Source organism: Pelophylax lessonae (assembly GCF_965119305.1).
Source record: "Pelophylax lessonae genome assembly, chromosome: 1".
In the NCBI taxonomy this organism is placed as follows: Eukaryota; Metazoa; Chordata; class Amphibia; order Anura; family Ranidae; genus Pelophylax; species Pelophylax lessonae.
The window spans coordinates 155,582,200-155,596,099 of record NC_138768.1 but is presented as its reverse complement, the minus strand read 5'-3'; the positions used below and the strand labels follow the sequence as shown (position 1 = coordinate 155,596,099).

At 41.5% G+C, this 13,900-nt stretch overlaps 1 protein-coding gene across 1 annotated transcript in view; it reads right to left on the bottom strand.

Moving 5' to 3' along the window:
* Positions 1–13,900, bottom strand: part of ADGRV1 (adhesion G protein-coupled receptor V1) — a 654,157-nt gene that overhangs the window by 593,942 nt on the left and 46,315 nt on the right. The window lies entirely within an intron of this gene.

The window sequence follows — 13,900 nt, the reverse complement described above, 5'->3', positions numbered from 1 at the left end:
ATGTTACTGTTTTGAATGACTTACGTATACTCAAAATGATGGTCCATCCCGGCCCGCTACATCCAATTCCAGTTTTTCCTGTTACTTGTGAATACACTATTGTTAAAACCCACCACACGCCCCGCCAGCTTTATATCCCTTGCTCAATATGGCCTCGGACTTAGCTTGACTAGGGAGCACTAAAAAACACAAATAAATCTGGTGCTAGTATGACAGGACCAGCGCCCTATCCCTGATAATTGGCATAACACCTGGGGGTCAAGTGACAGCTGTGCAGGAACAAAATATACCAGGAGGGATGTTCAAAAGTATCAGTCACACAAGGGTTAACCACATATAAGCGCTATATGAACCCCCCCCCCCCCCCATGATGATTAATGATTAATGAGGCAGAAATAATAGTCATGAATGATGCCAATGTAGTAAATAGAACATTGTAAAGTTGTCATATGCCGTTCACTACCAGCGGCTCTATAGCGGTTCAAGCCTCGTTTTGGTCCTCCTTCCCCCATCCATGCTGTGCTCTCATGCCTAGTGTAGCCAATTTTTGTTAGGAAAGCTGTGGGATTGGCTGGAACACCAGTTATTTCACACAAAGGAAGTAATACAAAGAGAACAGGATATTTTTTCATACACATACATGGTACAGCAGGCCCATATCCATGAATATGAAATGTTGGGGTAACATATTCCTTAAGCATACCATGAGCAGGGACCACTTGGAAAAGGATGTCTGGGGCACAGTTCACTTGTAATCTGGTACAGTTCGCTTTTGTATGAGTGCAAACCTCTGAGTCAATATCCAAACAAAAAGTTTGGCAACTACATGTGATGCGCACTAAAATCCCGTTTACTACAGCTTCAAAAAAAGTACAAAAAAGTCACAAGAGGTTAACAGGTTTCAGCCCGAATGGGCTGGTGACTAAAGCCCACCTGGGTTGATGATTAATACCCTGAAACGCGTTAACCTCTTTTATATTGGGACTTTTTATGAAGCTGTAATTTTTAAGATTTTAGAACACATCCCATGTAGTTGCCTTTTTGTTTGGATATTTACTCAACAGTTTGTGTGGCTGGGCACACGTGGAGCTCTTTCTAATCTAGTCTAATCTATTCTATTTCAAATCAATTTTGGATGGGTTGTAGCACTGCATCAGTACTGTGTGTATGGATGTAACCAATGCCTGAGCACAGAACTCTCCATATCACTGAACACGGAAGTAGGGATCACTGTTGTCTAGCTGGCAGGAGTGATGACATAAGTGTGCCCTGGAACGTTGAGTGCAGGCCAGCAGTGTAGTAGGGATGGGAGACAACCGAAAAGGGGTTCAGGTCAACTGTCCCCAGCATTAGTATACCCTTAGAGAACTAGGGCAAATTGCCAGTATCTCAAATCTAAAATCCAAAGCCAGATTGAGAACACTGTATGTACACAGTACACTGTTCCATAGAATATTGAACAGGTTACACAGGGAGCACCAATAGTTAGGAATCTACCAGTGGCAGAGAGAGAATCAAAAATGCTACTGACTGTCAGCACCAGGATGCGTAGCTGACTCAACAGCCTCTTTTGCCTAAGCAGAAATTTCACCCTGATGACCTACTAAATTAGCTCTGCAGTCTTTTTTTTTTTTTCATCCAGAAAAAATAACTTTATTGAAAAAGGCATGAAATAACAATTCCAAACAGTTCACTTTACATTTCGTACATATAACATTCACTGCCAGTAATAGCAAAGTCTACACAGTAAGGGTCAATAAAATCCTTTACAGTACACACCTATTACCTTGTCAGTGACATCACCCAGCATTAAGTCTCAATAACCTATCCATAATTAGGTCCTCCAGGGCTAGCCCAGGGACTTCCAACCATGGAGCCCATAACTTTTCATATTGTGCAGGCAACCTCTGTGTTGATATTTAACCTTTTATATCCGTACTGCTTTGCCAACATTAGTTATCCATTCCCCTGTAGGAGGGTCCTCTGACTTCCAATGTATCATTATCATTTTATGGGATAGTGTGGTTCTCGCACTTAAATTCGTCCAGCACTGTGTAAGCACTGTTTTGGGTCAAGAGGGAGGGATACCTGAAATACACTGTTCAAGGTATCAACCATTCCACGCCAATATAGATGCAGTTTAGGGCATCTCCATAACATATAAATCAAATTTCCATGATCCCTTTTACATCTAAAACATTCAGGTGTTGGTCTCAAACCCATAACCTGTAACCTGTGAGGGGTATAACATACCCTTAAAAGAATATTAAGCTGAATCAGTCTCTGTGTCACATTTAACGAGCACAATGTCATGGACTGGAGAGCTTCCTCCCACTGATCTCCTGTAAGTTAGCCCACATCCCCTTCCCTTTTTTCCAACACCCTTAAGGGGTGTTTGGTGAGGAAAGACTCAAGCAATATAGCGTAGCCTGAGCCTGAGCTGTGCATAATAAAAGTATATTGAGAATGACAGGTTAAATTTCTTCCGCAAAGCATCAAAGGAGAGCAATACCCCATTACGGAAACTTTGGCTGAGAAACATTACACCATACTCTTTCCATTTTGCTATAGGGAAAGATTCCCTTCTAACCGTCTCCCCCCACTCCCCTACCCCCGACATCGTACCAATCAGGTGCTGCAACAGTGATATAACCAAGGGTTGGGCAATGCCAATCCCCCATCATCCTTTGATCGCTGTAGGTGTTCTGATTTTATTCTAGAAGTACGGTCCTATCAAATTAGGGTATGAAAAATGGAGTTTACTATCCTAAAGATCTTCATTGGGATCAATACCGGGGCATTGTGAAGAAAATACAGCAACTGGTGCATAGGAATCATCTTAATTAAATTCACCTTCCCAGCCACCGATAGGGGAATGGAATTCCAAGCTTTAACGTGGTTGCGGAACTTTTGGAAGAGTGGGGAAATATTTAGCCTACAAAAATCCAGAATAAATGGTAAGATTAGGATCCAAATATATTTAAAGGAGGTGGTAAGTGGGATAGGATAATCTAAAGTCCCCTGATAAGTGTCCTCACAGCATTAGGGTCAATTTGGACCAATTTATGTTATGTACTGAAAAATTTCCAAATCTTGTGACAGTGGCCATAGTCTCCCACAAGGATTCATTTGTATCTTCAAGCATAATCATCATGTCGTCCACATACAGTTTGACTTTTTCCTGCCGTTCACCATAGAAAAAGCCAGTGACACCTGGGTTATCTCTGATCAGGATAGCCAGGGGCTCAATGGCTAGAGCAAACAAGGGTGACAATGGGCATCCCTGTCGCGTGACCCACCCTAAAGGAAATGTGTAAGACATTCTGCCAGAAGCCCTAATTGCAGCCTGTGGGTTACTATATAGGAGACGTACCCAAGAGAAGAAGACCTCACCAAAACCAAATTTCAACAACACCTCTCATAAGAAAGTCCACTCAAGGCTGTCGAAGGCTTTCATAGCATCAAGTGAGAGCAATGCCCTGTGAACTACATTATCTGCCCGGGGCTGCGTATTAAGAAAGAGCTTCCTCAGGTTGATAGAGGTAGCCTTATTTGGTATAAAGCTGGCCTGATCCAAATGCACAATAGATGTGATAAGCCCACTCAACCTCATTGCTAGGACCTTGGTTTAAAGTTTAATATCACTTTGTAGTACCGAAATAGGCCTAGAATCCTGAGTCAGTCGCGTCCTTGCCTTGTTTCAGTAAAAGAATAATATTGGCCTTAGACATTGAGGGAGGCAGAGCATTTTATTCCCGGGAAGCATTGAAAACCTTTAACAAGCGTGGAAGTAACACCTCAACATATTGGTTATATATTTCCATGGGAAGACCATTCTCCCCGGGAGCCTTACAGTTTGGAAAGGAACTAACCGCCGACTGTAATTCTTCTAAGGCAATCAGGGAATCTAAATCCCTTTGCTGAGCTAGAGATAGACATGGGAATGTGATAGTACTCAAATAATTTGCTAAATCTAAGGGAGTATACACTGCAGTGGGAAGATTTAATGTCTCATAATATAGTGCCAGTTCCTTCAGGACCAGATGTGGGGAGTGCACAAGGCAGGCAGTCTGGGATCAAATTGCTCCAATTGGTGTAAATTAGCAATCCTCCCCAGAAGGCGTCCAGTGCTCTCCCCTTCCTCAAAAATGCTATCCTAGAGATAAACCTCTTTTTCTCTGTTGAGGAGGAGAGCAACTGCTCATAAGCGGACTGAGCCGACTGCCATGCCTCCCTAGTAGAGTCAGTATGGTCATTGACGTACTTTTGTTCCAGTGTATGTACCTGAGAATTTACCTGCTCCCTTTGACCTGAAGAAGCTCTTTTTACCTTGTTAATTGATGCTATAAGAAGACCCCTCAGGTGTGCCTTAAATGCCCCCCATTAGACAAGTGTGATCCTAATGGGCAAAAAACTCAGTCATGCTCCGTTCTGGCTCTACATGAGATGGAAAAACTTTTAACCAAAACGCATTTAATTTCTATGGTGTCTTCGGCAGTGCAGAGTGTGGAGACACTTTAGGGCGTACTACCACATAAGAGTGATCAGAAACACAACGGGGTCTAAATAGAACTTTGGAGACAGAGGGGAGCATGTCCAGACTACCCACAGCCAGATCAATTCTAGAAAGAGAACCATGAGATTTGGAAAAGCAGGAGAATTGCTTAGCATAAGGATTTGAATGTCCCCACACATCCACCTAGCCCACTTCATGTAGCAATCTCAATAAAGGGGTACCTCTAAGAGGAGCAGGGGTGTCGTTCAAGAGAGGGATTCAAACAGCAGTTAAAATCCTCAACATTCAACAGTGGGAGGTCCGGCTTCCCCATCAAATAGGTCAGCAAAAGCCGGAGCACCTCCGCAGTAAAGGGTGGGGGAATATATTCACAAGCCAATATACATTGTAATGACCCAATACGAGAGAGTAAAAAACTAAACCGTCAATCAGAGTCTATTTTAGCCTCAAATTCCTGGAAGTCTAATGCACTGTGCACCAGGATACTTACACCTCAATAGAAAGACATATGAGTGGAGTGGTATGCACAGCCCACCCACAGATACCTCAGGCAGCTCAGGGTACAGGTAGTCAGATGAGTTTCCTGACAGCAAAAAATAGCTGGAGAGAATTTTTTAAGGCATGTAAAAGTCATTGTTCATTTAGGAGGGATATGGATCCCTCTAATGTGCCAAGAAAGCAATGAGACTGGTGGATAGTATGTCAAAGGTAAAGGTAATATCACAACCCATAAAGTAGCATCATGACTTTCAGTGCTATTAGAGACCACTGTTAGAGAACAGGGGCAAGTACTGGTCATGTATAAAAGTCCATCCAATAGTGAACAATTTAAAGGCCCAACAGTGCCAATGTTTGCAAAAGCTTGAAAAATAAAAAAGTAACAAAGGACCTGCCAACATGGCAGACCAAACAGTCATGAAGACATTTAAGAGTGTACACCTAGTCTGCATTTATGTGGAAAGCTAAGATAACACATTATAGCTCTCAGCCCATTATGCCATATCATGTCCCCATACCGGAAAACAGTAGAAGCAAGAAAAATTAAAAGGGCCAGATGAACAAGAAATAGGTACTTAGCAATCTGCTCAGGTGTAGAAATATGTAGCAGGGATCAATCTCCTTCCCCGTTTCCATTGGTGCCGTAGAGCTTGTGCGTTGTGGTCAAGCCAAGAGGAGGAATCTTTCCCTGATTCAAACAGCTTCACTTGGCCTTCAGCTATGACACGTCCCTTTGCCGGATATTGCATCGCATATGTTAGTTGTAGATTCCGCAGGCCTCTGTTCACCTCTGCAAATCTGGCCTTGTGACGCTGCACCTCGGCTGAGCATACTCTGGTGCCATTCTACTGGATGTTAGCATGATCCCATGCTTGATACAGGACTGCTTCTCTATCCTTATAGTACAAGAGACGAGTCAGCAGAGGCCTAGGGGGACTTGTGGGAGTGGGTGGCCTGGAGTGCGATGAGCCCTTTCGACAGCAAAAAAGGGTTAGAAGGCATCGTTGCCAAAGAGATCTATAAACCATTTTTCAACAAAGGTCGTTGGATCTCTCCCCTCAGCTATTTACGGATAGTCCCACAATACGAACATTGTTGCGGCGTAAAAAAATCTCCATATCGTCTGCCCTGTTATTAGTTTCTTTTGGCAAATGATATGCAGCCTGTGGCAACTGGTCTTCAGTTTCACTGACTTTCCACAGCTGTTGTCCGCACACGGATCTTTTGCAAGTCTTGCCTCAGCAGAGACACTTCTTCCCTGCATTCGCTTTCCAATACCATGATTTGATGTCACCGGAAGACCCGTCACTAGTGATGGACAAACATCGGCCGAGGCAGTTCACGAACGTTAGCCACAAACTTTCGCAAATGTCCGCGAACAGCAAATTTGCGGCGAGCCCCATTGACTTAAATGGGAGGCGAACTTTATAAACCTTTAGGTCATATTTGCAGCCACAAAAGACTTGCTAGCTGTGCACAAATAGTCCCACAACATGGACAATGTCATAACAGAAGTATTGCAATTGGAAAAGTTGCCCTAAATTTTTTTTTTTTGCAGCAAAAATTTTTTTTGTTTTTCCTAAATCAGCCAGAACTGACAGCAGCCGGTAAATACATGTCAAATACATATAGGGTCCATTCAAACATATGTAAAATGGGTCCGCATCCATTTCACAATTTGGCGGAACGTTTACAGACCCATTGATTTTCAATTCCAGTCTGAAAAATTAGGCATTCACAGGATACAGAAGTAAGTGTCGGCCATTACAGGCCCAAAAAATTAGCCCACATGCGTTTACCTGACAGCTAAGAACATTGTATTCTTTGGCTGAAGGTATATTAGGCATTCATAGGATATTTAATTAAGTGTCGGCCATAAAAGGCCCAAAAAATTAGCCCACATGGGTTTACCTGACAGCTAAGAACGTTGTATTCTGTGGCTGAAGGTACATTAGGCATTCACAGGATACAGAAGTAAGTGTCGGCCAGTATAGGCCCCAAAAATTAGTCCACATGGGTTTACCTGACAGCTAAGAACGTTGTATTCTGTGGCTGAAGGTACATTAGGCATTCACAGGATACAGAAGTAAGTGTCGGCCAGTATAGGCCCCAAAAATTAGCCCACATGGGTTTACCTGACAGCTAAGAACGTTGTATTCTGTGGCTAAAGGTACATTAGGAATTCACAGGATACAGAAGTAAGTGTCGGCCATAAAAGGCCCCAAAAATTAGCCCACATGGGTTTACCTGACAGCTAAGAACTTTGTATACTGTGTCTGAAGGTACATTAGGCATTCATAGGATACAGAAGTAAGTGTCGGCCATAAAAGGCCCCAAAAATTAGCCCACATGGGTTTACCTGACAGCTAAGAACGTTGTATTCTGTGGCTGAAGGTACATTAGGCATTCACAGGATACGGAAGTAAGGGTCGGCCAGTATAGGCCCCACAAATTAGCCCACATGGGTTTACCTGACAGCTAATAACACCCCACTTCAATATGTGGTATTGGGGGGGCACTGGTCTATCACACCAGTTCTACAAAAAATTGGGCAGTAACTGTTGTCACTGTGTGTAGCACAGTTAACGCGGCAAAAGAGGCAACATTTTTGCAGGACTAAAATACTCTCTTAGAAAAGTATACTGTTAAATAACACCCCACTTCAATATGTGGTATTGGGGCGCCACTGGTCTATCACACCAGTTGTACAAAAAATTGGCCAGTCTCTTTGGCACTGTGTGTAGCAAAGTTAATGCAGCAAAAGAGGCAATATTGTTGCAAGACACAAATACACTTATAAAAGTATACTCAGATAACACCCCACTTCAATATGTGGTATTGGGGGGCCACTGGTCTATCACACCAGTTATAATATTTTTTTAAATGTGCTTTTGTCACTGTTTGTGGTATTGCTGCAGAAACGCTCAACACACCAGTCACAATGCTGCACAGTGCACAATACAAATCCACTATAATATACTTTATATATTAGAAAGTATATTATAAGAGTATTACACCCCTATATAGTGCACTGCACACCAAAGAATAGTACACCTATACCAAATACCAGTCCTTAAAAGGACTTTTGTGGACCTTAACAGAACGATTTGTGTCACTAACAATCTGTCCATGGTGCACACAGCAAACCTCTCCCTACACTGACAAAAGAGACAGTACATCTATACCGAATACCAGCCCTCAAGAGGACTTTTGTGGACCTTAACAGAGCGATTTGTGTCACTGATGATCTGTCCCTGGTGCACACAGCAAACCTCTCCCTACTCTGAGAAAAGAGACAGTACACCTATACCAAATACCAGCCCTTAAAAGGACTTTTATGGACCTTAACAGAGAGATTTGTGTCACTGACTATCTGTCCCTGGTGCACACAGCAAACTTCTCCCTACACTGGCAAAAAGCAGAATGTGAAATGGCCGCCAGGTCAGGTCTAATTATAAGGTAGTGGGTATGTCCATGTGCTGAAATGTTTCAATTGGCTGTCCCGTTCCACCTGATCGCTGTGTCATGGGTCAAAGTTCTCCCCAATGTAAACTAATATGGCTGCCGCAAACAACGCCATATGTTCGCAAAATCGGCGGACTACGAACAAGCAAAGTTTGCCGCAAACCGACCAAGAGGGCGAACCAGAAGGCCATCTCTACCTAATACCTACCTAATGCTCTGAAGATGCTTCTAAGGTGGAGCAAAATGCATTAGGTGAAGGGACATTCAGTGACATCAAATCCTGGTATGGGAATGCAAATGCAAACCACGGCCATTGCAGTATATTTTTCATGCTTTCAACAAGAATTAATTTTGAGAGTGCGCATTGTATATTAATAAAAGCTTTTAAAATTAAAAAAGATGCCATGATCTTTTAATCTTCTTCCTGTGATAACGTACAACCTGGGGAGATAGGAGGAACAGCTGAGAAACCATCTGAAAGATTCCCCTAGGGTTCTTACTACAGGTGATATTCCTTAGGGCAGTAGGTGAGTGAGGGTACAAGAGGAAGGAGAGCATGGCACTTTCACCATTGCCATTACATGTTATTGCACGGATTGCACTTTTAAACATGTTCAGTTTTCAGTGAGTTTCTATGCTGAGCATTTCCGCCCTATCACATTTGAGCAGCCCATATGACTATAGAGTCACACATGTGGGCCTTTACACAGTGGTAAATGACAGCCCACTCCCTCCCTCCTCTTCCATTCCCACTTACCCACTAAACACATTAGGGATGGGATATTACATGTTGATTGATGGAGGCTTCACTTCCCTCTTATTCTAAGACACAGGTTGGGGGGGAGTGGCACAGCCTATGACTGGCAGAAATCCGCCCACACCATGTTATTGCCAAAAAAGTAATACAATTTCATTTCAAATATACAGTATATTTGTATACCATTTTTAAACAGTTTGTTTGATTATTCATTCTTTTTTTGTATTCCAAAGGCTGTTTTTTTTATTTTGAACAGCAGAGGACTAGAAGCTCATTCTGCTTATGTTTCTTGCAGACAGGCTGGGAAAGAGCTGGGTCATGTATATAGAGTAGGAAATAGGTACTTATATTTTTTTTATTGAAGTAATTACAGTGCCATCATCCATATACATAAATAGAATGGGCAATGTAAATTAAACAATGTGTGTTTAGTATCACTTTAATGCCTAGACACAGTTTTGCAACTTTGACGTGTTAGTAAAATCGTACATATCATCATAACTACTAAAATAAAACTACTTAAAAATGGAAGTAAAAATAGAAGTAAACAAAGTGTAAATATACACTTAAAAAAAAACTATTATATAAATAGTTCCAAATAGATGTTTCCACTTCCCCAAATATACAGCAGACCAACAGAGACACCGCCACCTTAGGTGTAAAAATGCCTGCTTACCAGCAGTACTGGACTTCTTTTTTACAGGGGGCCAGTAACCCTTTTTGGCTGATTACCCTGCCAGGGCCTTTAGATGGTATTCCTACAGGCTTTTCACTGGACCATAAGGGAAGGCATCCAGCTAGAGTGTCTGTTATCAGGCTCAAAAACAAAAAGATGCCCAACATAGTGTAAAATCCAATAACATTTATTTAAAATAATGAAGTTATACTCACATTTAGGTAGATTTAAAAGCACATTATAAATCTCGCCGGCTGGCACTTAAACAAACACCTGCACTTCCAGGACTCGTGGCAGGCAATCACGTAGTCCGCCCTACGAGTTTTGTCACAGAATGGCGTTGGGGGCCCTGGGGCACGGGTAACATACTACGCCATCGCCTTAAATAATCGAACACAAAATCAAGCCTCATTCTGCATCTATCATAGTAGTGCATAATACAACCTCAATCTGGACTCTGAAATGCTCCACTTGATGCCAACCAAGCCCTATTCTACTAGTACTCAATTCTGTAAAGATTCACTCCCCTTTTAATTTGAGGGTCTATAAGCCCATATTAAAAAATAAATACATATCACAAAAATAGATGAATGCATTTTACCCCTCACAATGAAATGCTAAATTTAATTTGAATGCTGCCCTCTTGAGGGCAGAGGTTATAATGTATTCTAAATGATATAAAAATATACCTAACATTACCTACCTATATTGCCTATCCAAAAAAGGAAACTAGGTAAACCTAAATAAAAAAATATGTATTGGATTCCAGAAAGCTCCTCAAGGTCCAAACATTACCATTACATAAGAATCACATAAAAGTCACATATCACATAAAAAAGGTCAAAAACATATACATAACATTTCCACTCAGGGCTTATCACACAACTTGCGGAACACCCCTACCCTCTCAAAAACGGACAAACATCAATCGTTTTGTACTATCCAAGTGATTTTATGAGGAGCTGTCAACAAAAGCATATACATCTACATCCACATTAAGACCTAGAGAAACCCCTAATTTTAAAAATCCGCTTCATTTCAAGTTGAGAGATCCTTCTTATCAAAGAACCCCCCTGCAACGTGGGCTGTGTCTGTCGATACCTAAAAAGATTGTATTTGTAGGATCCCTATTATGAGCAAGAGCATGATGCTCCAAAAACAAATGGTTTTATCTTAAAACCCTTTCTAATGTTGTTAATGTGTTCATTAAATCTAACTTGTAGGGACCGTTTGGTTCTGCCCATATACTGAAGTCCACATGGACATTGTAACAGATACACAACCCCAGTAGTGGAGCACATAATAAAGGGTTCAATTTTGAAATTTCTAGAGGTACTTGTGGACATAAATTCCCTGGTTCTCCTATTTTTTCATCCATTCAGAGCACATACTTGGCATTTCCTACATTGATAGTAGCCAGTTTGGAAGGTGAATTTATCACACTAGGGGCAATTCTATCCCTCAAAGAAGGTACTTCTTTAAACACTACTTGAGGTCTGGCTGGCAAAGATGCTCCCAACACTCTACCTGCACATTTTGTGCAATGATATCTATGTATAAGTCTCTTCACCTGCCAATGTTGGGTAGAATATGTTGTAATAAAGGGAAGGGAGGGTTCCTAATTTCTAGGTCCCTTTTTCTTAGCAATGAACTCTTACCAATCTGTTGGATCTGATTCACTATGGTATTATGTGTATGTACCTCATATCCTTTTTCCACAAATCTCTTAGTCAACACTACAACCTGTTTACTATGTTCATCAACATCTGTACAATTCCGTATCAATCTCATGTGTTGGCTTTTAGGAACAGATTTTAGCCATGATTTATGGTGACAACTGTATAGAGGTATATAGGAGTTCCTGTAAGTCGGTTTGAAGTAGGTAGATGTTCCAAATCTGCCTGCCTTAATACAAATCTTAAGATCCAAAAAATGGATTTCTTCCCTACTTGCTTCGTAATTTAATATGATGCCCCTATGATTGGCATTCAGAGATTCCATAGGAGGACAACGTCATCAATGTACCTAACCCACAGGACCAACTCTGGTCTCTGGCGGGTATAGATGACATCCTCCTCCCACTTGGCCATAAACAAGTTAGCCAAGCTTGGAGCATATTTGGCACCCATAGAAACTCCTCTATCCTGGCGGTAAAACTGATTTTCCCACCAGAAATAGTTATGGGATGCTGCAAATCTAAGGAGTTCCATTATGAAGTCTATTTGTCTTGTAGGAAGGCCTGAATCCCTACTAAGGTAATATTCAACTGCTGCAAACCCAAGGCCATGTGGTATAATTGTATACAGTGAAGTTAAATCAGCAGAAACCAACCATATGTCATCTCTTGGGTGGCAATTGGACAAAATAAAAGCCCTGTGTCTTTAATTTATGAATGCATTTTCTGCACCTAAAATTGTAAATAGTGATCAATGTACTTACCCACCTGGGCCGTCACAGAGTCAATGCCACTCAATATAGGGCGGCCCGGGGGGGCAAGTCACATTCTTATGGATCTTAGGTAGGTAATATATTATAGGTGTGCATGGAGCACTAGGTACCAAAAACTGTTTCTATTTTTTGTTTAAGATGCCTTTAGCTGTAATCTTCTCTAGTGTGGGTGTTTGTTTATGTGTCGGCTGGCAGGATTTACAATGTGCTTTTAAATCTACCTAAATGTGAGTGTAACATCATTATTTTAAATAAATGTTATTGGATTTTACATTATGTATGCATCCTTTTGTTTTTGAGCCTGATAACATGGACACTCTAGCCAGATGTCTTCCCTTATGGTCCAGTGAAATGTCTGCAGGAATACCATCTAAAGGTCCTGACAGGGTAATCAGCCAAAAAGTTATAGTGACCTCCTGTAAAAAAGAGATCCAGTACTGCTGGTAAGCAAACATTTTTGCACCTAAGGTGGCGGTGTCTCTGGTGGTCTGCTGCACATGGTGGAGGATGTGGGCTGCGTGATATTCTGATTGTGAACCATATATGGTGAAGTGTCTTCAAGCTCAATTTTTTTCAAAACATCTATTTGGAACTAATTATATTATAGTTTTTTTTTTAATATATATGTACACTTTGTTTACTTCTATTTTCTAGTAGCATGTCTAATCACCATCTTTAGCACGACTCTGTTTCATTTATTTACATAGTTACATAGTTTGTGAGGTTGAAAAAAAACATCAGTCCATCCAGTTCAACCAATGATGTGTATGTGTGTTTGCTGTTAACCGTACATTGTATACCCCTTTATGTTGTGGTCTTTAAGGTGCCCATCTAATAGTTTTTTAAACTATCAATGCTCCCTGCTGATACCACTGCTTGTGGAAGAGAATTCCACATCTTTACTGCTCTGACAGTGAAGAACCCCTTACGTATTTTAAGGTTAAACCGTTTTTCCTCTAGTTTTAGTGAGTACAGTATTTGTACATGGATATCATATCCCCCCCTCAATCGTCTCTTCTCCAGAGAGAATAAGTTCAGTGCTTGTAGTCTTTCCTCATGGCCGATGCCCTCCATTCCCCTAATTATTTTTGTTGCCCTTCTCTGGACTCTCTCCAGTTCCAGCACGTCCTTCCTGAGGACTGGTGCCCAGAACTGGACAGCATACAAGAGTCTTGTAGAGTGGTAGAATAATTTCTTTATTTCTGGAGTGAATCCCCTTTTTTATACATGCCAGTATTCTGTTAGCTTTGCTTGCAGCGGCTTGGCATTGCATGCCACTGCCAAGCCTGTTGTCCACCAGTACTCTGAGGTCCTTTTCAATCTTAGATTCACCCAGAGGTTTCCCCCCTAGTGAGTAGCTTGCTTTCATGTTTCTGACGCCCACGTGCATTACTTTACATTTCTCAACATTAAACCTCATGTGCCATGTAGTTGCCCACACCATTATTTTGTTCAAGTCCGCTTGTAAGGTTTCCACATCCTGTATAGAAGATATTGGCATGCTTAGTTTAGTATTATCCGCAAATACTGAGATTGTACT